General features: G+C 37.1%; 1 long non-coding RNA gene across 1 annotated transcript; it reads left to right on the top strand.

Moving 5' to 3' along the window:
- The first annotated feature begins 16,012 nt into the window (after positions 1 to 16,012).
- Positions 16,013 to 23,899, top strand: LOC125960376 (uncharacterized). The gene is made up of 3 exons (XR_007469946.1): positions 16,013 to 16,148; positions 20,484 to 20,617; positions 23,818 to 23,899. It is a non-coding gene; the product is annotated as an uncharacterized LOC125960376 (long non-coding RNA).
- Positions 23,900 to 24,413: the final 514 nt, after the last annotated feature.

Here is a 24,413-nt window from a genome sequence, read left to right as displayed (position 1 = left end):
TGAAGGAGACAGAAAAGTAAACAGGAAATTTTTGTAAGTAATAAGAAATTAGTGCAGGGTGGTTAATACTTATTTCTATAATTTGGGGCTTTCAACTTAGTTGAAATACTGCGTGGCTTTTAGGAGGATCACCTAATCTAGACTTGGAGAATCAGTAATGCCTTCCTAGAAGAAGTAATCTCTAACATGAGAACTGATTTAATAGATGTCTTGCCTAAAAGCTGGACTTCATTGTGAAAGCAATGAGGAATCACTTAAAAGGTTTTAAGTTAGGAAATAACACAATTAGATTTGCATTGCTTAATTGCTAAGCTTTGTAAAGTCCTTAGCACAGAACATAGTACATGGGTGCTCAATAAATTACAAATAGAGGCTCAGTTATAACAAATTATGTATTGTAATTTATTTAGTACGTAGTGCTCAATTATAAAATAGATGCTCAGCAAATTATAAATAATATCAATATTTTAAATTCCATTCTATAAAAAGAGAAATGGGATAGGAATAACAGAGTTCATTAGGTTTCTCTTTGTCTTCTATAAGCAAATAGAAAGGAATCATTTTTATAATAGTTCACTCTCAATTGTCTTGGCTAATGGCAAAGGGAAAGTAATTGAACATGAACTCCAACTGATCAATTTTCTTTCTTGCTCATATTCTAGACTTGCCTCCCTAAAACTCCAGTTAGACAGTTTTATTGTGTTTGAATCTCCTCAAATATCCTCAACCATGTGTTTACAGTCTCTTTAGCTGTCTACCTGCTGGTTAATCTAACCAATCATTCATTGTTTCATTCAACAAGTACAGCCTTTATTATTTATTCACACAATGTTCTAAACATTGGGGATGCCCAGAGGAAATGACACTGCCTCTGGTAGGGAAAGAGTCATATATACAGATATAGATTATGAGATCATTACTATCATGGAGGTATATACTAAGTATATACTAAGTATAAAAGAAATGTAAAACAAAAGAACCTAAAACTTCCTCATGGAATATAGGAAAATTTCACAGAACAGGTGATGCTTGATCTGACTTATAATGTAGAACTTAAAGTGGCTGTCAGAATAGGTACAAAAGAAGGAGAATTCAAATTAGGTAAAACAGAAATGCAAAGACACTGAAAAAAGAAAAAGACATGGCTTCAATTTATAGGTGGGATGATATTCAGAATGTTTATCAATCCTTGTGGTACCAGACACTGGTCCATTAGAATACAAGAAGGTTTGAAGACCCCCTATTTTATCAAATGTTAATCCTCTAGTTGTAGGATTGTGGAGAACCCAGGGGTTCTTCAGCTGGGCACCAAGACAGACTGGCTGGTAGGAGGGGTATTCACGGTAGGGTGGCTACTTACCAATCAGTACTGAAGGATTTCCATATTTTACCCACCATTGTGGGCTTATTTATATATACAGGCTGAATAGACTTCTAGAAAAAAAGTGCTGGAGTAAAGCAGTATCACAAAAAAAAAAAAAATCCAAAAACAAAAAGCAAAAAACCCTAAAATAATAAACAGTTTTAAATGAATTTCAGTTGTAGCAATTGAGCAAGGAAAACTGAACTTTTGAAAAACAGTATAAACTTGAAAAAGGAACAACTGAAGAGGAAAACTGAAGTTTCTAAGTACTATAATATGAGACAGTCTAATTTAGTGATTACAAAAATGGGCTCTGAAGATTTACTACCTGAATTAAAATTTTTTCTCTACTTCTTACTTACTGCCTGTTCTAAACTTCTCTAACCAAATGGTTCCAGAAATATCAAATGCACATGAAAAAAATAGCCCTTATCTGGTAAGGTTTTTACAAAGATTAAATTCTGGTAAAACACTTCAAGGAATACTGGGTATATAGTAATACTTTGATAAGTGTTAGCTAATGGTAATCATAGTAGTAATAGTAGTACTAGTACTAGTAGTACTTGTCAGAGTAGTAACGGTACGGGCATAGGTCAGCTTGAGCAGTTTCTATCTGTACATCCTATACTACCATTAAGAAAGAAAATGAATTAACCATAACCTGATAATTCTTATTATTATCCTACATTTCTCAGAGAAGTTTACTGAGGTGTTAAGTAGGCAAACCTGGGAAAACTTAAGAAATAACTTTCTGGAATAGGAAGTGTGATAAATAGAATTCTAAGATGATCTCCACCCCTTTGCATTCACACCCTGTAATAATCCTCTCCCCTTGACTGTGGACAGAACCCATGACTTACTTCTAACCAATAGAATATGGCAAAGGTGAATGAATTTTTCAGATGTAATTAAGGTCTCATAAATATTGATTATGAATAACTAAAAGAGAGATTATCTTGGATGGGCCTGACTTAAACTGGAAAAAGCCCTTTAAAAAGGAACTGGGCCTTCCCTGAGGAGAGAGGTTCTCTTTAATGGTTTGATGAAGTAAGCAGCCATGTTGAAGAAGCCCACATGGAAAGTTACTACAAGTGGCCTATAGAATCTTTGGATAGCCTCTAGAACCTGAGGGTGGGCATTAGCCAACAGTGAGCAAAAAAGCCAAGACTCTCAATCATATAGCCATAAGGAAATGAATTCTACCAACAAACAAAATGAATTTGTAAGTAGATTCTTTACCAGTCAAGCTCTCAGATGAAAATTCAGCCCAAATAACACCTTGATTATAGCCTTATGAGACTCTGAGCAGAGGATCCATCTAAGTCAGACTCAAACTCCTGACCCACACAAACTGAGATAATAAATGCCATTATTTTAAGTTACTGAATTTGTGGTAATTTGTTACTTGGCAATAGAAAATGAATACAGGAAGTCATCAAAGAAGGGAAGGGATACCTTAAAATCTTCAAAGGTGATCTAAATGGATAAAATGGGTCCTAAGTAAAAGATATTGCCTGGCATTCGTAAAAAGGCTAGAACTAGTACTGTAATTATAGCTGGGCAAGAGGGACCTGTGTTTGGGTCCTCATATTTTAGAAGGCCCCTACATATAATAAACATACACACACACATTTAAAAGAACACATGAATGCCTTTGTCACTCAGAATATGACAATCAGCAGTACCACGTGGGGAACTGTGATCTTAAATATCTGCTCTCCTAATACTTTTCAAGGCCTCAGGGGAATGATTCCCCATATTTCTTGCTCTGTGTCCTCATAAACAAAAGGAAACTATCAGAATGTTGTGAAGGTTAGGGAGTAGAGATACATGCACAGCTTTAGAGTATGCAAATATTTGAGCAGCAAGATAGGTAAGAAAAAACTTTAACTTCTCAGATGCTTCTCTGCTATTAGTGCAGACTTAATAGATTTTTGCACAGTGAATTCACTTGCCAATAGTGTCAAACCTCCATTTTCTTGCTTTTTTGAATGTTCCAGTTTGTGGTTCTGTAGATACTCAGAATTTATTGCAGTATTCCTAACATTTGGGGAAAAAATTTAATATTAAATAATCCATGTTATTCTTATATTTGTATACCATACATGTAGATGTTGATGGAACACATATGAAACATGATATTCAGTTTTTAAATTAGCAACTAAATTACACTAAGTTCTAGAATTATAAGTAATTCTATTTTCATAAAAATACTTCATTCCTGAGCAATGGGTCAAAAAAGAAATCAAAAAATACATTGAGACAAATGAAAAAGGAAACAAAACATACCAAAACTTATGGAATGCAACAAAAGGATTTTCTAAGAGGCAAATTCATAGTTATAAATGCCTACATCAAGAAACAAGAAACTAACACAACATTGTAAAGCAATTATACTTCAATAAAGATGTTAAAAATAAATTAATTAATTAAAAGAAACAAGAAAAATTTCATACAACCTAACTTTATACCACAAGGAACTAGAAAAACAAGAACAAATGAAGCCCAAAGTTTGTAGAAGGGAGGGAATAACAGAGATCAGAGCAAAAATAATTAAAATAGAGGCTAAAAAAGTAATATTTAAAAGATCACTGAAACTAAGAGGTAGTTTTTTGAAAAGATAAAAAAATTGACAAACCTTTAGCTAGACTCACCAAGAGAAAAGTCTCAAACAAGTAAAATCAGAAATGAAAGAGGAGAAATTACAACCTACCAAGACTGAAGCATGAAGAAATAGAAAATCTGAACACACCAATTAACTAGTAAGGAGGTTGAATTAGTAATCAAAAATTTTCCAACAACAAAAGTCCAGGACCAGATAGTTTCACTGGTGAATTCTACCAAACATATAAAGGCAAGCTAATTCCAATTCTCTTCAAAATCTTCCAAAAAAATAGAAGAGGAAGGAACACTTTCAAATTCATTTTAGGAGGACAGCATTACCCTGATACCAAAACCAGAAAAGGATGCCACCAGCAAAGAAAATAACAGACTAACATCCCCAATGAACATAGATGCAAAATCTTCAAAAAAATATTAACAAACTGAATTCAATTAGCAAACAACACATTAAAAGAATCATAGACCATGATAAAGTGGAACTTATTTCAGGTATGCAAAGATGGTTCAACATCTGCAAATCAATCAATGTGATACACCACATTAAAAAAATTAGGGATAAAAATCATATCGTCAGCTCAACAGATGCAGAAAAAATGTTTGACAAAATTCAACATCTATTTATGATAAAAACTCTCAACAAAGTGGGTGTAGAGGGAACATACCTCAACATAATAAAGGCCATATACGACAAGCCCACAATTACTATCACCCTCAAGGGTAAAAAGCTAAAAGCTTTTCCTCTAAGATCAAGAACAATACAAGAATGCCCACTCTGACCTTTTTTATTAACACTGTATTGGAAGCCCTAACCAGAGCAATTAGACAAGAAAAAGAAATAAAAGTCGTACAGATCAGAAAGAAAACAGTAAAACTGTCATTATGACAGTTTTATGTAGATGACATGATATGATATACAGAAAACCCTAAAGAGTCACAAAGAATCACACACCTACACACACACTCACACACCTGAATAGCCAAAGCAACCTTGAGAAAGAACAAATCTGGAAGCATCATCGTCCCTGATTTCAAACTATATTACAAAGCTATAGTAATCAAAATAGTATGGTACTGCATAAAAACAGACATATAGGTCAGTGGAACAGAATAGAGATCCCAGAAATAAATCCATAAATATAGAGTAAATTAATTTACAACAAAGGAGCCAGGAATATACAATGGGGAAAGGAAAGTCTCTTCAATACATGGTGTTGGGAAATCTGGATAGCCACATGCAAAGGAATGAAGCTGGATCACTGTCTTACACCATATATAAAAATTAACTCAAAATAGATTAAAAACTTAAGTGTAAGAACTGAAATCATAAAACGCCTAGAAAAAAACATAGGTTTTAAACTCATTGACATTAGTCTTAGTGATGATTTTTTTGGACTTGACACCAAAAGCAAAGGCAACAAAAGCAAAAATAAATAAGTGGGAGTATATCAAACTAAAAAGCTTCTCACAGCAAAGGAAACCATCAACCAAATGAAAAGGCAACCTACAGAATGGGAGAAAATATTTGCAATTTCATAATTGATAATGAGCTAATATTCAAAATATATAAAGAACTCATACACTCTATAGCCAAAAAAAAAAAAAATCCAGTTGAAAAATGGGCACAATATCTAAATAGACATTTTTCCATGAAGACGTACAAATGGCCAACGGTACATGAAAAGGTGATCAAATCACTAATCATCAGGGAAATGCAAATCAAGACCACAATGAGATATCACCTCACTCTTATTAGAATGACTATTACCAAAAGGACAAGAGATAACAAGTGTTGACAAGGTTGTGGAGAAAAAGGGAACCCTTGTGCACTGTTGCTGGGAATGTAAATTGGTGCAGCCACCATGAAAAACAGTATGGAGATTTCTCAAAAAATTAAAAATAGAACTACCATATGATCCAGGAATTACACTTTTAGGTATTTATCCAAAGGAAATTCAAATACTAACTCAAGAAGTTATATGCACCCCCCATGTTCCTTATAGCATTATTTACAATAGCCAAGATAAGGAAGCAACCCTAAGTGCCCATCAATGGCTGAATGAATAAAGAAGATGTGGTATATATAGAGAGAACAAAATATTATTCAGCCATAAAAAAAAAAAACGAATGAAATCCTGCCATTTGCAACAACATGGATGGATCCTGAGAGCATTTGGCTAAGTGAAATAAGTCAGAGAAAGACAAATACCATGTGATCTCGCTTACATGTGGAATCTAAAAAACAACAAAAAAGCAAAGTAGGACTCCCCTGGTGGCGCAGTGGTTGAGAGTCCACCTGCCGATGCAGGGGACACAGATTTGTGCCCCGGTCCGGGAAGATCCCACATGCCGTGGAGCAGCTGGGCCCGTGAACCATGGCTGCTGAGCCTGCACGTCAGGAGCCTGTGCTCCACCACGGGAGAGGCCACAACAGTGAGAGGCCCGCGTACCACAAAAAAAAAAAAAAAAGTAGTTGCCAAAGGTATGGGGTAAGGAGGTGAGTGAAAGGGGTCAAAAGGTACAAACTTCCAGTTATAAATAAGTCATGTGTATGTGGTGTATGGCTTTGTGACTATGGTTTAAAACACTGTATTATGTATTTGAAAGTTGATAATAGAGAAATCTTAAAAGTTCTCACCATAAGAAGATATTTGTAACTATGTGTGGTGATGGATGTTAACTAGACTTATTGTGGTGTTCATTTTGCAAGATATACAAATATTGAATTATGTTGTATATCTGAAACTAATGAAATATTATATGTCAATTATTTCTCAGTGTTTTTAAATTAAAACTTTTTTGCATCAAAAGGCAATATCAAGAGAATAGGAAGACAACCCACCTAATGGGACAAAATCTTTGAAAATCTGAATGAAAATCTAGAATTTATAAAGAATTCCTATAACTCACAACAATGACAACAACCATACCCAATTCAAAAATGGGCAAGGGACTTGAATAGACACATCTCCAAAAAAGATATACAAATAGCCAATAAGCACGTGAAAAGATGCTCAACACCATTAATCATTAGGAAAATGCAAATTAAAATCACAATGACATACCACATTATAGCAATTAGGAGGGCTATCACTAAAAACAAACAAATAATAATAACAAGGGTTGACAAGAATGTGAAGAAATTGGAACTCTCATGCATTGCTGGTGGGAATGTAAAATGGTATATCCTCTGTGGAAAACAGGTTGACATTTCCTCAAAAAGTTAAACGTAGAATTACCATAGGATCCAGCAATTCCATTCCTGGGATATAAACCCAAAAGAATGGATAGAGGGAATCAAAGAGATGTTTGTACACCCATGTTCATAATAGCATTTGTCACAATAGATGAATGGTGGGGAAAAAAAAAGTGTCCATCAACAGGTTAACAGATAAACAAGACATGGTATATACATACAGTGGAATAGTATTCACCCATAAAAAAGGAAGGAAACTCTGATACATGCTACAATATAGGTAAGCCTTGAAAACTTTATGCTAAGTCAAATAAGCCAGACACAAAAGGACAAATACTGTATAATTCCACCTATATGAAGTACCTAAACTTGGCAAATTCATGGAGATAGAAAGTAGAATAAAGGGTTACCGGGGACTTGGGGAAGTGGGGAATGGAGAGTTACTATTTAATGAGTTCAGAGTTTCTCTTTGGGGATGATGATAAATGTTCTGGAAATTGATAGTGGTGATGGTTGCACAAAATTGTGGATGTATTTAGTGCCACTGAATTGTATACTTAAAAATGGTTAAAATTGTAAATTTTATGTTATGTATATTTTCCCATGATAGAAAAAATAAAAGAACAGAGGACAAAACACGATCTTGGATATTATAAATATCATCACCAAACTTTTAAAATTAAAGTATTTTTGGAATAATTTGTCAAGTTCAAGAAAGAAAAACAGTGGAAAATAGGAGAAAAAGAATTCTTTAAAAAAGGATTGCTCCAGAAGGTCCAGCATCTAACTAATAGTTCAAAAAAGAGAGAAAATATCCAAGAGAGGGGAGGAAATTTTCAAGATATATGAAGAAAGAATTTCCCAGAACTAAAGGATACAAGAGTCCTAATTCATAGTGTTCATTGCAATTCAGTACAAAACATAGAACATGTACCTAGGCCCTTCACTTTGAAATGTCAAGATCTTGGGAAGAGAGGAAAGATCGTAAAAGCTTATGTCAGGGTGGGTGTAGGGGGATAATAGACCACATATTAAAATAAATAGAAGTGATATTAGTCTTCTTCTATATTGGAAGCCAGAGAAAATTTTGAAGTATTATCTTAAAATTTCTGAGTAAACTGCTTCTCAACATTTAATTTTATAACTAAGCTATCAATCAAATATGAAGCTAGGATAGAGACATTTTCAGAAATGCAAAATGTCAAAACTTTACCTCTCATATGCAATTACACAGGAATCTTAATCAAGGATGCCATCTACCAAAAAGAGGACATTAACCAAAAAGAAGTGAGTAGGTTCCAGGAAAGAGATCCCAATATAGTAGAGAGACAAAGAAAATTCAGAGGATGAATTAAAAAGGAAAAGAAGTCATGATCGGAGCAGGACAGGAGACTGCTTGAGAGAGGTCTTGAGAGAGAAATACTGGAAATATTAGATAATCTGATACATTGAACCATGTGAAAAATTATCTTTAGAGGATGTTTAAAGATGGGGTAAGAAAAAAAAAAAAGATGGGGTAAGATAATCCTCGATAAAAAACTGCTCACCAACAAATGAAAAGCAGGGCAATTAGTATTCATAAGAAAAATTAACTTAGACAAGGATATATAATCATAGGGTACTATTTGGTTCAACAACAAATAATATTTACCTGGTCTTAATAATGTAAATACTGGATGTTCAATTCATAATGCTTTAGCTATATTGAGAGAATAAAGGGAAGGGTAGTTTGGAAGAATGGGGTATAAGTGAGGTTAATTCTGATCTACCATACCAGTAGGTTATAAGTCAATGGGTGAACAAAGAGATAGTGATATATGAATGTCACTTAGAAACATGTGGCCAAAAAACAGAAGAATAGAGCATCAAAATTTTAAGTGGTTGTTTTTGGAGAAAGGGTTAGAGTAGGGAAAGGAGGAGTAGTAGAGTGCTTTTTTTACTATAAGACTTTTAACACTATTTGATTTTTTTAAACTATAGATCTGTATTTGGTAAAAATTAAAATGAATATGTTAATAAATAACTTCAGCAAATAAAAGGATAAATATGGTAATATGATAAAAAGATAGGATAGGATAGGATAAAAAAGACAGGATAGGATAGGATAGGATAAAAAGAATAAATAGGATAGAATAAAAAAGAATAAAACTATTAAATGTTCAGCTATCAACAAATATAGAGCTTCTACAATCACTAGTAAAATGACAGCACTGCAGTAAATTATGTATGCAGCAGTTACCCTTTGGTGGGAAGAATTTCTTAAAGCAGAATCTTTCTAGTTCTTTCCTTTTATACATGCTAAGCAGTATTCTTGATTAATTATATTGAGTTGAAGAATATAGAATAATTATCAAAGCATCTTGTCCCTAATTTTCATATGCCAGGTCTCATTCAATCTGTACTGATAAAATCACTTTTAGAAAATTAATTCCTGAAATCAATCTCTCTAATCCCCCTTTGTAGAATTATAGTGTTTTCAGTCACAGTATAAATTTGAAAATGACAGTACTGCTTTTGTATGGAAGGAACACTGTGATAAATGAAAGAAGCTGCTTATGGTCTGTGAAGAACAAAGATAACTGGGGTTCCAGCTGCCCCAGACCCAAGCTGACTGTACTGATAGCTGAGAGGATCAGTGTATCTATACATCTGTAACCCACACATGGCACATCAATGAACCTTAGCATATCATTGTACCTTGGTACATCAGTTAGGAAGCTCTAGTCTACAAGACCCAAATTAATATTTTTTTCTAAGAAGAGGAAGACCTGTATTTAAAGTTTGTTGGAGAAGAAAGGAAACTAGAGGGGGGAAAAAGAAGGTTTTTGGGGATGTTAAAGAGGGTAATACATATATTCATCAAGGAAGTATTTTTAATTTATTTCTTTTTTAATTTTTATTTTATTTTTGTCTGCGTTGGATCTTTGTTGCTGTGCACGGGCTTTCTCTAGCTGTGGGGAGCAAGGGCTACTCTTTGTTGCGGTGTGCGGGCTTCTCATTGCCATGGCTTCTCTTGTTGTGGAGCATGGGCTCTAGGTGCGCAGGCTTCAGTAGTTGTGGCACACAGTCTCAGTAGTTGTGACGCACGGGCTTAGTTGCTCCATGGCATGTGGGATCTTCCCGGACCAGGGCTCGAACCCGTGTACCCCGCATTGGCAGGCAGATTCTTAACCACTGTGCCACCACGGAAGCCCAAGGAAGTATTTTTAGAAAGGGGAAGCAATGAAGAAAATAATATACTATATGCTGGGCCCTATATAGGGTGCTTTTAAAAATTATAACAAATTATACATAATAGATATTATCCTAATTTAAAATAATAAACATTTAGTTTCCAAGGTAAAATAACATAAGCATTAATGTGGTAATTTGAATCTGTATGACTGTAAGGTTGAATTAGAGATATTAAGCACAAAGCCAGCCAGTCCATATCCCTTCTAATGAATGTTCCTAAAGTTCACAATAGTTGTTTTTTTTGTGTGTGGTTTTTTTTTTTTTTTTTGCAGTACGCGGGCCTCTCACTGTCATGGCCTCTCCCTTTGCGGAGCACAGGCTCCGGACGCGCAGACTCAGCGGCCATGGCTCACGGGCCCAGCCGCTCCACGGCGTGTGGGATCTTCCCGGACCGGGGCACAAACCTGTGTCCCCTGCATCGGCAGGCGGACTCTCAACCACTGCACCACCAGGGAAGCCCCACAATAGTTGTTTTTGTCTGTCCACAGACATTTCTCCTCCTTCTGGTTAGAGAAGTACATCATTCTGGGTTCAGTGAAGGGAGAATAATCACTAATAAGTGTTAGAATAGGATAACAATTGGTCACATGCTTTCAAGTGATAACAGCTGATCACACTGTTGTACGTGGTATTTATAACTGAATTCTTCTACTACTCATTACATGTTGCTATTCCCCTCAAATGGTTCTGTTTCCCTACCTGTGATGATCCAAACTTTTGTTTCTGAAGGGTTTGTTCCATTAATGGTCCTGATTTTACTGGTTTGTTGTAGTGTTCCCATTAATTTTATCACAGGATATGGGTGTACTAAGAGACACCCCCAGAGTAACTCCTGTGTTCCAGACATACTTCTCTTTATGTCCATTATGTAGCAACAACCTAATTTCTCCTTAATAGTATTAATTACCCCCAACCAGTACAGTATCATTCACTGGCACGAGTTGCCTAAAAACCAGGTAATTTCTCGTTTAATAAAATCAATGTATTCGCTGGTGGAACAGTCTTCACTTGGGAACAAATACCTCCAGATCAGCAGAGCCTAAAGTTGTGGGATAGGAAGCAAAGAATTCACTAGTGGAACATTAAGTGTAATTGCAAAAGGCGGCACTCGCATATCCAGCCTTTGATTTTGAGACTCATGAATCCTACTTTTGTCACTGAATCAGAGTATATGTCACAAACTGGAGAACATTATCTCAGCCCCACAAAGTGTTGCCACCCAGTTGACATCATAACTAAGCCTTCAAAAGGCCATTCTTGGCTTCCAGATTTAGCTCAGAAAGCTGAAAAGAGTGTCACCCTTACAGCAAAATAAATTATCTGTGCAAATTAATGACTTTTCTTGAACCCGTTTGAGAACTGCAGCTATAGGGCAAACAGCTAACCTGAAATCTGGAGAGAGACAGAGAAAAACAAGGTCTGAGCACTTTTTTACCTTGGCAGATGCTTCCAGATATCATTTAAGCCAGTAAGAAGATGCAGCTAGCAATTTTTTACCAAATGGCTAAAGTCCAGGTATGGGCTAAAATGAGTGTGAGGCTCCTGAGGGACATAGACATGCAGGGGATTGCACACTCTTTCAGGCTTTTCCTCCAGGAATCCAACCACTCCCATGAGGAAGAGTGGGGGAATCCTGAGAAAGATTGCTTCACAGTGCCAGCTGGGAGAGGGGAACACAGTCACTGCTGAAACCTGTCTCTCCTATCTCCTCTGTGGAACAAAAAACTTAATTTGCAGTGAAAAAAGCAACAAAAACTAACTGTAGGACAAAAAGAATGCTCTACCCCTATAGGAGGAGCAGGAAGACATGCTAGGCCTAGTATATATTTGCAAGAGACACAGAACACTTATGAAATCCATACCCCAAGACCCAAGTTTACAGTGCCTGCTTAAAGCTATGACTTAATCTCCACATTATATCCCCCACCCTTCCCCACCACCTCATGCTAAAATGATTTGACTTTTAAAATAACAGTACAATATGGCTGGGAGAGCTAAAAAAAAAAAACAGTAATGGAGGTGAAGAATGCTGTAAATGAGCTTATCAGTAGACTCAACATAGGTAAGCAAAGAACCAATAAACTTGAAGATAAGCCAACAGAAATTACCCAAAGTAAAATGCAAAAAGAAAAACAAGAATAAATGAACAAACAGAACAGAATAACCAAGAGATGTGGGATAGTATCGAATGGTGTGATATATACATAATTATAATCCCAGAAGGAGAAGAAAGAACAAGGCAGAATATTTGACTAAATAATGGGCAAAATTTTTCCAAAATTAATGACAGACAATAAGTCATATATCCAAAAACCTCAGAGAACCAAGTAGGATAAATACCAAAACCCCACAACTTAGACATATCATATTGAAAGAGCTGCAAACCAGACAAACAAAAATCTTGAAGTCATCCAGAGAAAAAGATACATTACTTACAGAGGGGCAAGGCTTAGAATTATAACATATGTCTCATCAAAAACTATGGAAGCGGGCTTCCCTGGTGGCACAGTGGTTGGGAGTCCACCTGCCGATGCAGGGGACGCAGGTTCGTGGCCCGGTCCGGGAGGATCCTGCATGCCAGGGAGCGGCTGGGCCCAGGATCCATGGCCACTGAACCTGCACATCCGGAGCCTGTGCTCCGCAGCAGGAGAGGCCACAGCAGTGAGAGGCCCACGTACCGCAAAAAACAAACAAAAAAACTATGCAAGCAAGAAGACAATAAAGTGACATCTTTCAAGTGCTGAAAGAAAAAAAAAAAGCAACCCATAATTCTATACCTGGCAAAAATATCCTTAAAAATGAAGAGGAAATAAAAATGTTCTCAGACAAATCAGAACTGAAGGAATTCACTGTCAATAGAACTACTCTAAAAGAAATGTTGAAGAAGTTCTCAGGGAGAAAGAATATTAGGTGAGAAACATGGATCAACATAAAGCAATAAAGAGTATCAGAAATCAATAAATGAAGGTAAAAGAAAATATTTTCAATTACTCTAAAAGACAACCTAGTCTTAAAGCAAAAGGCCATTCTACCATTCTATTAGGACAGTTGTTTTAGGTGATGGGGACATGGTAAGACTAGTGAATTCTATGAGATGAGCATATCACCATATGTCATTTGCTGTAAAATGAGTTCCTTGGTTGGAAATGCTATTCTTTGGAATATTGTGATGAAGGCATTCTGTAAATCCACAGGTTGTAGTGATTTTGGCAGAAGTACTGTAGGCAGGGAAGGTAAATATGCTTCCAAATTATATTAGTCTGAAATAGTCTGTTTCAGTGAGAACAGTGTGTACCCTTTGAATGATGGAATTAATCTAATGTAATCATCCTCCTACCAAGGTTGGCTTATCCTCCAGGAATGGTTCTAAAGCAGGAGGGTCATTGTTGATCTCTACTGTTGTAGCTTGGGCTCACTGCAATGGTTTTGGTCAGTGGAAATTCATGTTGCTAAGTCTATGCATAACTTCCATCCCTGACCACATGACCACTTTGTGCAAAAGCCCATTTAACAAGGACAGGGATGTCTGAGGAAAAATGATGCCTGACATCTGCAGAATGGGTCATCTTTCCTACCTTATTATAAATATCCTCTTTTGTTGAGGTTGCCCTTTGGTGGTATTCACATGGGATGCAAATATCTCCATACCCTGTCCTCATTTGGAGAGGTCCATTCACATACCTCTACCCCAGACGCTGTGTCATCAGTCTTCCAATTCTGTATCATCCCTGACCATCCAGCCAGATGTCAGCAAATGCCCATGAATGTAGATCCATACTTCTGGCCAACTATTTGGTCCAGATACAGTAGACAGCTAAATGTACCACTTGAAATCCTGCCCAATGAGGTTTTTCCTTCACCGGTACTCTTCAGGTCCACCCCAGGGTGTGGCTGTGGGACTGCAGCCATCCAATTTCAGGTGGTGCCAGCATATAATTCAGAACCATCTGTAACCCAGGCCCAAATTTTTCTTAGTTATAGGAATTTTCAGTGCATTCACAGGTGCAAGAGAGAGAAGAGGCAATGTAGCAGGAGATGGAAACAGACTCATAAAACTTACTACTTTCTGTAGGAGTTTCTCAAGACCAATCTAGATTGATGATAGAGTGCTGCTGTGCATACTTAATTTTAGGGTTTTATGTGTCATACAATACTCAGTTCATGATGGGCAGCTGAGGTCACATGGTAACTTAGTGGCTTGTGGTCAAGTTATCAGTCTGTATTAGGGCCAATAGCAGGACAGAGCTATTTCTCAAAGGACAGTAGCCATCTGCAGAAGATGGCATAGCTCTGTTTCAAAATCCTATAGGAGCCTGCCAAAGGCTTCATACAGTATCCCTATCCATACCAAAGAAAGCATAAGCACAATCATATCTGCTGAGTTATATGGCCCAAATGACAGAGCAGATTGTGCAGAAGCCTCAATCTGATGCTGAGATTCTTCCAGGATCCACACCAAACCAGCAGGCTTTTGGGTTATCCAGTAAGTGGATCAGAGTATGTTGTCTCTAAAATCCAAAGAGGCCCAATAGGCATCCTTACTGGTAGGAAGAATCAGATGAAACAACTTGTACTTTATCTTGGAAGGGGTACCTTCCAAGTCCATACCCTGGATCACTGGACCCTATAAATCAACCAGTTCAGGAAAGGTCATTACTGGTTCTTCAGACAAGGGGAGACTAATTTACAGAGACAGAGTACAAAAGGCTATTTCTGATGCAAAAGATGCTTGACAAAATTTGGGTTCTTAGCCTAAATGGAGTCTCCTCTATGTTCCCACCCCAATTCTCTCACTCCTTCCAATCAATGTTCTAACATTAATATAAGAGACCATTTGATGTTATAATTTTAATTTGCATTGTAACCTAGCCATCCACATGACTAGACTTTGGGCTTGGTCAGAAACCTTGACACTCTGCAGCTAAAAGAAATAAAGATTTATTTTAGGGCAGTCATAGAAGCCATCTTGTTCCTTACCTGGATCTAAAACTGGGAATTTAAAGTTCTGAACTAATCATTTTCTTTCCTCAAGTTCTATAGTGCATCTGGAAGCAATCAACCAACACTATTGTTTTTCCCCTAAGATAATCTATGGTATCAGCTATTTCTATAGGCAGTTGATTTCTCATGACCATGTGTTATAATTTAAGTAACTATTTTGCCACTTCATGCAATAGGCTACCATTTTATTACTGGCAACAGGGTCATTAATCCCAAATTTAGGTAGATCAGAGAATCAATTCTAAAGTCCCATCATCATGTTTCTGTTCCCCTGGAACAATTTTCAGTACCAATAACAATATCAGCTGAGTTTAGTGAGAGAAGCAGAGATCTTAATAAGTCTTATGGAATAAGAGATTTACTATAGGATTTAAACCTTCTACACCTGTAGTAGGAGCTGGGGAAGTAACAACCAGAGAAGGCTAGTTGAAGGAACAGAGAAGGAGTCACCAACTAACTAATCAGAAAAGTAAAGCATATATAGCTGCCTAAGTGGGACTGCAAAGGGAAAGCTATTGCCTCTGCGTAGTTAGTTATTGCCTCTGTGTTTAAACCAAGTGTCTGTTGCTCATCAACAGGTTTGGCAGATAGGAAGACAAGTTGGAGGTGAAGTGAAGGAGAGTGAGGACCATCTGGAACTTGTCAAGGTCAATATATGACCTCTTTGTCTGTTCATCACCGCATTTGACTAAGATAACCTTCAGAGAGCAATGGCCAGTGCTTCACTTCAGCTTGGTATGGGCTTAAGAGGGTATATATGCCGTGGTGGGTATTTGGTGGGTGGGTGAAAAATGGAGACACAATATGCTATATTTCAAAGAACAAAAATCAAATTAACATCAGACTTCTCCTCTGTTATATTAAATACCAAATACTTAATTGAGCAATATCGTAAGAGTTTTGGGAGGGAAAGGATGGGCCATTAGAAATTATGTTTAAATTGTCTTTCATGTAGAAAAGTAACAAATTTTATTCTTTGATATGCAAAGGTTCAGAAAATATATGACCTATCTACCCTTTTAGAAGAGCTACTGACAGTTATAGACCTATTTATCTAAGAGAGTCACCAAAATTAATACCTCCATAATTAGCAGGGTTTGGGTAGTTAAAAAGATTTGTTTAAAAGAACTATTTATAGGTACAGCACACAACTCCCAACAAAAATTCTGAGAATAATAATTTAAGAAGCCATAATGAATTGACTTTACCATCCTAATGATCTTGCAAGAATGCAAAAGTGTGGATGCCTCCTTCTCAAAGAAAATTGGACAAAATTTAAAAGCAAGCAGTCTCATTATAAATATTATTTTCCTTTAGGATTTGACAAAAAAAAATATTTTTTAGGTAACCTCACCTCAATCAAAGTATATACTTACTTCTAGAATTTCAATTAAATAATGAAATAATTATAAACTATCTAGCCCTAGGATAATTTCTGTAAGAAAATACATCAAAATAATGATGTAGCTTTATTGAAGTGATGGCATTTTGATTGAGTTTTGTCTTTCTATTTGGAATTATTTTCCAAATTATCTTTCATAAGCAATAATAAATTTGTTAATTGCAGGAGTTATGCTTCCAGGTAAGATGTAGCCAGTCTCACAATGCCTAGTCTAAAAGTCCTGCCAGAGGAATGGGTATGTTATACACACAGGAGAGAACTCCAGATTTCACCCTCAAGATGTTTGAAACCTGAGGTGAACTCAAACAAAATAAACTTGTAATCTAAACCCAACAGAGCATAATCCTGATTGGATCAAAGTAATGTTTCTCAGTCTAGCTTCCTGACAGTAGAAAAGACACGCACTCTCTGGGACAAAATAATATTTCAGTTCCCATAAATTTTTAGATATATAATGTTCAGCATACAATAAAAAAAAGAAATGAGACATGCAAATATGAAGGAAAGTGTGACTTGTCAACAGGGAAAACATAGCCATTAAAAGCAGAACCATAGATTACCCAGATGTTGGAACTGGCAAACAAGAACTTTTAAATTACTATTAGGAATGTGTTAAGGAAAACAGGGGAAAAGACATATAAAACAGTTACAATAGGGCTTCCCTGGTGGCACAGTGGTTGAGAGTCTGCCTGCCGATGCAGGGGACACGGGTTTGTGCCCCAGTCCAGGAAGATCCCACATGCCGCGGAGTGGCTGGGCCCGTGAGCCATGGCCACTGAGCCTGCGCATCCGGAGCCTGTGCTCTGCAACGGGAGAGGCCACAACAGTGAGGGGCCCATGTACCGCAAGAAAAAAAAAAACAGTTAAAATATAGAGAACTTAATAAAAATAAATTTCTAAAAAACAAGCAAGTATATATTCTAGAACTGAAAGATACAATAATTGAAATTAAGAATTCATTGTATAGGCTTAGCAGCATACTGGATGTAGGATAAAGGATCAGTGAACTTGAAGAAAATCAATATATATTATCCAAGCTAAAACACAGGGAAAAGAAGAAGAAAAAAGAGATGAGAGGGCTTCCCTGGTGGCGCAGTGGTTGGGAGTCTGCCTGCCGATGCAGGGGACACGGGTTCATGCCCCAGTCCAGGAAGATCCCACATGCCGCGGAGCGGCTGAGCCCGTGAGCCATGGCTGCTGGGCCTGTGCGTCCGGAGCCTGTACTCCGCAGCAGGAGAGGCCACAACAGTGAGAGGCCCACGTACCGCAAAAAAAAAAAAAAGATTAGAGAGTGGGAAGAAGTAGAGGAGAAGAGAACAATTGGAAGAATTTTGGAAAATTCTCTGCTGTTATCTCTTCAAATATTTCTTCAGACACTTACTTCTCCTCTCCTTCTGAAACATCATTTAGATTCATATTAGACTTTTTCATTATGCTAACATTTCTCGTATGCTCTTTTCTGTATTTTTCATTCTTTTTTTCTTTCTGTGCTTCAGAAAATTTTTCTGTTTTCAGTTCACTAATGATCTCTTTTGTGCTAATCTACTGTGGGACACTTCCATTAAGTTGTTAAGTTCAGTTACCACTGAGGTGAGATTTTACAGTTTAGAATTAGAAATTCCATTTGATTCCCTTATATAGATTCCAGTTTTCTGATTAAATTCTCCATTCTTTCATCAGTTTTGTCCATCTCTACTGTGATTTTCTTGAACACATTAAAGTTCTTGTCTGCTGTTTTCAATATCTGGATCAGCTGTGGATCTATTTCTGTCCTCTATTTTGTCTTCACTTATCTATTTTATGTTCTTGTCTCTTGGCATACCTAGTAATTTTTGACTGGATGCTAGATATCATGTATAGAAGTTGTAAAATCTCCAGATGATATTGTTTCCTTCAGAGAAGATTTACCCTCCCTTTTTCTTTGAAGACAATAGGTGCTCCTTTAATCAAGGGGCCATCATTTGGGTAAGGATTTTTGTCTGCCCCTGTTTTTTCCCCTATGCTTATGGTATACTTCTCCAGGGCTTTCAACAAAATGCCTGATATGTTACCCTGAGCCCTTCCCCAGAAAGTTCTAAATTCTAATCTTTACCTCCTTAGTACCTTGAGATTGCAAAACTCTCCACTCTAATTTTTGGAAGCACTCTACTTTGTTTCTTAGCTGAAGAATTTTACAACTTAAGAATTTAGCAAACGACAAGGGGAAACTCTCTGCATGTCAACCTCAATTCTCCATTCCTCTCTTCTTACTGGCATCTTAGCTCCTCATGCCTTCAATTGTGTTTCTCTAGCAAAAACTGTGACAAAGCTCTGTTAATTTCTCTGATCTCCGGTATTGGCTCTCTGGGTAAATCCTGGAATATCAATCTCTTGCTTTGTGTCCAGAAATAGAAACTTCCTCAGTGCAAAAGCACCAATAGACATCATCAATCTATAATAGGATACTCTATCATGTCCCTCAGATGTTTCACTTTAACTGAAGAACAAGCAGAACTGATTTAAGCAGAAGAGGGAAAAGATCAGATTTACATTTTAATATTAATATTTTACAACCTCTAATGAAATAATAAATTCAGGGAATAATCATCAATGGCTACTAAATTCATAGGCTCAGTTGTTCTCCAACTTTTTCTCAGGGATGCCTCACACTTTTAAAAATTATTGGACACCACAAGGAGGTTTTCTTTTTGAAAGTTATATATCTCAATATTAATTACACTAGAAATTAAAACTGAGAAAAATTTAAAACACAAGAATGTCATGTAGCATCTGAAAAACTCTGCTGTACACTTGTGAGAATATAAAGAGGAAAAGCAAATAATGTCTATTATTATTTTGAAATATTTTTGACCTTGCAGACTCCCTGGAAGAATTTCAGAGATCCCCAGAGTTTATGGACTACAATTTGAAAACTATGGCATTAGCTGAAATATTGTTAGGAAACTTGATGATGAATGAATTAGGCTAACAATACCTGAACTCAAAGCCAATCTTGTCCACACAAAAAAGGGCATTATTTGACTCATGATGCAATACAATATGAAGTATACAGCATCATCTCTGACACATGCTTGCCAAAGAATATTGAACCCTAATCTAATAAAATTTCTAGATTTAACAAGTTTACAGGAAATACAAGGAATAGAAGAACATGTTTGCAATTAGCAAAATCTATAAAATGGGAAATTCTACATACAAATAAACCAGCTTTTTAAGCAAACAAATGGCAAAAGGAGGAAAAGGGAGGCAGTGATTATCGATTTTTTTTTTTAAACTGGAAGTTTGTACTTTTTGACTCCCTTCACCCATTTAGCCCACCCTCTCCACCCCCCTGTCTCTGGCACCCAGCAATCTGTTCCCTATAAGTTTCATTTTCTGTATGTTTTTTAGCGTCCACATGTAGGAGAGATCATATGGTACTTGTCTTTCTCTGTCTGACTTATTTCACTTAGCATAACGTCCTTGAGGTCCATTCATGTTGTCATAAATAGCTAGATTTCATTCTTTGTTATGGCCGAATAATTTTCTATTGTTTGTACATACCAAATTTTCTTTATCGTTCATCTGTGGATGGACACTTAGGTTGTTTGCATATCTTGGCTATTGTAAATAATTCTACAGTGAACATGGGGTGCATATGTCTTTTCAAATGTTTTTGTTTTCTTCAGATAAATACCCAGAAGTGGAATTGCTGGATCATATGGTAGTTCTATTTTTAATTTTTTGAGGAATCTCCATATTGTTTTCCATATTGGCTGTACCAACTCACATTCCCAGCAACAGTGCACTGCTGTTCTAGCAGGTATGAGGCTATAACTCATTGTAGTTTTGATTTGCATTTCTCTGATAATTAGTGATGTTGAACTCTGCCTATCTTTGAAGACTTCCATTTTGCCAGACTCATGTGAATATACCTTCCCACTATATGAAAATAGTCTTGTTAATGTCAATTAGTGTTGAAATATAACATCATTACCATATATAAACAAGAAATGCCCCAGTAGGACCAGGATACAGTCTCATGGGGCCTGCAATCTACAGATGGTCAGAAATGCAAATTTCTAACCAGAGATAAAGAGATTTCTGAACAAAAGTTAATTATCCCTTATTATCATTATATAATCACATATGGTAGGAAGAGAAATTTTAACAAAATTACATATGTTAAGCTAGACTGAATCTGGTATACAGGTATCCAGTGGGCTCCTGATAACATTTCATATAGAGAGATGCAAAAGACCGTGAGAACTTTGTCAAATTCCTTAAAATTTGTGACTTGACCATGTTTGTAGTTTTAGTCACCTTATCTGTTTCTTTACTGCCTTAAAGCCCTTAGTACATTCCATTTACTGAGGGTTTCCAGTGTGCCTAGTACTGTGCCAGGTATTTTAAATATTTTGTGTCATGCAGTCTTTACAACCATGATAGGTAGACATAACCTTCATAGTGGAGGAAATTAGGAATCAGAGAGATTAAGTGACAACCACAAAGCTAGTAAGTGGTAGGGACAAGATTTAAATACTTGACTCAATATACCATAATCTTTTCAATACAACTGAGATCTCCAATTATGAAGTACATAGGAACTAGTAGAAAGCTGATTAAAAAAAGAGAGAAAAAAATCTTAGGCCCGCCCCCAGACTATTAAATCCAAATCTCTCTGCTAACTGCCAATCTCCGCCACATTTCAAACTCCTTAGTCAAAATTACAGAGGAAGCTAGGGTGTTTGTCTTAGATGTTTACAATCACATGTTTAACAGGTAATCTCATAGGTTATAAACTAGCTTCCCTCCAATCATGTACCTACCCTGATCTAATCATTAATCCTGAAATGCAATTCAAGGTGGCTTCCCTGAGTAGGGCTTGAGTTAAAAGAGGATAGTGGGGGTGGTAGCTAGTATGACTTTATGTCCTGTATATTTCACTTTTTGGGTGTAATGCATGAAACGTCTCCTTATGATCTATCATGTGAAAAACTATAAATGTATTCAAATTGTTGTTAATACACGGTTTAACTACTCTATCAAAAAGTGATATTGGACTTCCCTGGTGGCACAGTGGTTAAGAATCCGCCTGCCAATGCAGGGGACATGGGTTAGAGCCCTGGTCTGGGAAGATCCCACATGCCGTGGAGCGACTAAGCCCATGTGCCACAAATACCGAGCCTGCGCTCTAGAGCCTGTGAGCCACAACTACTGAGCCAGCGTGCCACAACTACTGAAGCCCACACAACTAGAGCCAACGCTCCGCAACAAGAGAAGCCACCGCAAAGAGAAGCCCGCGCACCACAATGAAGAGTAGCCCCCGCTGGCCACTAGAGAAACTAGAGAAAACACACATGAAGCAGCAAAGACCCAACACAGCCAAAAATAAATTAATTAATTAATTTTTTTTAAAGTGATATTAAGACGTGTAGTAGGAGAAAAAATGTCCCCTCCCCTAAAAGGTGTATTTACTTCCTAACCCTCAGAACCTGTTAATACTAACTTATATGACCAAAGAATGAATATTACCATGTATGGCAAAAGATGTGATTAAATTAAGGATCTTCAAAGGAAGAGTTTATCCTGTATTATCTGGGTGGGCCTGAAATACAATCAAATGTATCCTTATAAGAGAGAGGTAGAGGGATATTAGAAAGACACACAGAGGAGAAGGCAATGTGAAAACAGAGGCAGAGTTCAGAGTGATGTGGCCAAGAGCCAAGGAATGCCAAGGAATGGCAGGCAACCACGAGTAGCGAAAGGAGGCAAGGAATCACATCTCCCCCGGAGCCTTTGGAGGGAGTGTGGCCCTGCTAACACTTTGATTTTGCACTTCTGAACCCCAGAACTATGAGAGAATAAAGGTGTGTTTGTTTTAAGCCACCAAATTTGTGGTGATTTTTTTATGGCAGCCACACTAAACTAATACAAGGGGTAATTTTCAAAGTTGGTTTTTCCCCTTCAGTTCAAAATCTCCAGGCATTTTATATTAGCCCTCTGATTCCTTTGGGGACCTCTCCAAGTTTTACTCCTTGCTCTTCTTTAGTCTTTGGATTAAATTCTAAATGTAAATACCACAAACATTCCCTGTTGATCAGTGGTTTACAAATACTGGTGGCATAGGAATACCCAATCTTCACTCATCACTAATAAAGATTCTTGGACTCTACCGTAGTCTTCAGAATCTAAGAACCTGAGCATCTAAGAAATTAAATTTTTTGACAAGTAGCACAGATCATTTTGATAGGCCTTGGACCACATTTTATTTTTATTTTTATTTTTGCCACACCTCGCAGCACGCGGAACTTCCCTGACCAGGGATCAGATCCATGCCCCCTGCAATGGAAGTGTAGAGTCTTAACCACTGGACCACCAGGGAAGCCCAGACCACATTTAAAAAACCAATTATTTGAAATAGTGGAGGAAACATGAAACATTACTACATAAAGTCAGGCTCAGCTGTGAGTGATGGAAAATCAATAATACTGACTTTTAAAAGATAGAAGTTTATTTCTCTCACACATAAAAAATAGTCAGAGGTAGGCAATCCAGGGCTGTCACAGCCCTCCATTATATAAGAAATTCAGTCTTCTTCTAAATTGTTTCTCCTTGTATCTGACAGCAATATCATCCTCAGCATGGACCTTTTGCCTCATGGGACCAAAATGGCTGCTTGAGTGCCAGCCATTATGTCCCCATTTGTCCTATGGGAAATTACCTTGATGCAACAGTAGACTTTAAGTACACTACCATGCAAGCTGTCACAGAAGTCATGAAACAAAAAGGTCTGCAGACCAAGTAAAGATGCTCAAATTATATGGTTTATTAAATCAATTTAAAACAGAATGAAAAACAAGGAAAATGAAATGGGATAACAATTTTGCACACTTAAGATAGGATGCAAGTGGGATGGAAGGACCACATTATCTGAACCCTGGGTTACATAATGTTCATATATTCTCTTTTTCTCTCTGCCACACATATCTTCCCCTTTGATGGTGTGATTTTGACGAGCAGAGCTAGGATTTGAGCAAGGGAGCTTGGCAGACAGGAGGTGTCTGGAACCAACACACTCATGTGTTCTATCAGCAAGAAATGGGTGAGTATGCCTGGCTACCAGTGTAGCTCCCTAATTAGCCTGCTGAACAATTATGCGTGTTATCTATGTTTGTAGGGTAGAGCACATGTGAGGCCAGAATGATACCATAATGAATATCACTAATGAGTAGCTGTATTCCTTTCCCATTGTTGTGTCTCAAATTACCACCAATTTGGCAGTTTAAAACAATACCCATTTAGTAGTCACAGCTCTGTAGGTTAGAGGTCTGGCACCGCATGACTAGGTTCTCTGCTCAAGGCATCACAAGGCTGAAGTCAAGGTTCAGCTGGGCTGAGTTCTTGTCTGAGGCTCTGTGGACAAAACCACTTCCAAGCTCATTCTTCTTGTTGACACAATTCAGTTCCTGAAGTTGCAGGACTGGGGTCCCCTTTCCTCAGCGACTGTGAGCTAGGGGCTGCTCTTGGCACCAGCAGGCTGCTGACATTCTTGGCAACGTGTCCCCCTTCCATCTTCAAGGCAGGAATGGTGCATCAATTCCTCTTGTTTTGAATCT

The sequence above is a fragment of the Orcinus orca genome, chromosome 11 (genome assembly GCF_937001465.1).
Source record: "Orcinus orca chromosome 11, mOrcOrc1.1, whole genome shotgun sequence".
Taxonomy (NCBI): domain Eukaryota; kingdom Metazoa; phylum Chordata; class Mammalia; order Artiodactyla; family Delphinidae; genus Orcinus; species Orcinus orca.
The sequence above is the reverse complement of the archived record's forward strand: the minus strand, read 5'-3'. Positions and strand labels throughout refer to the sequence as shown.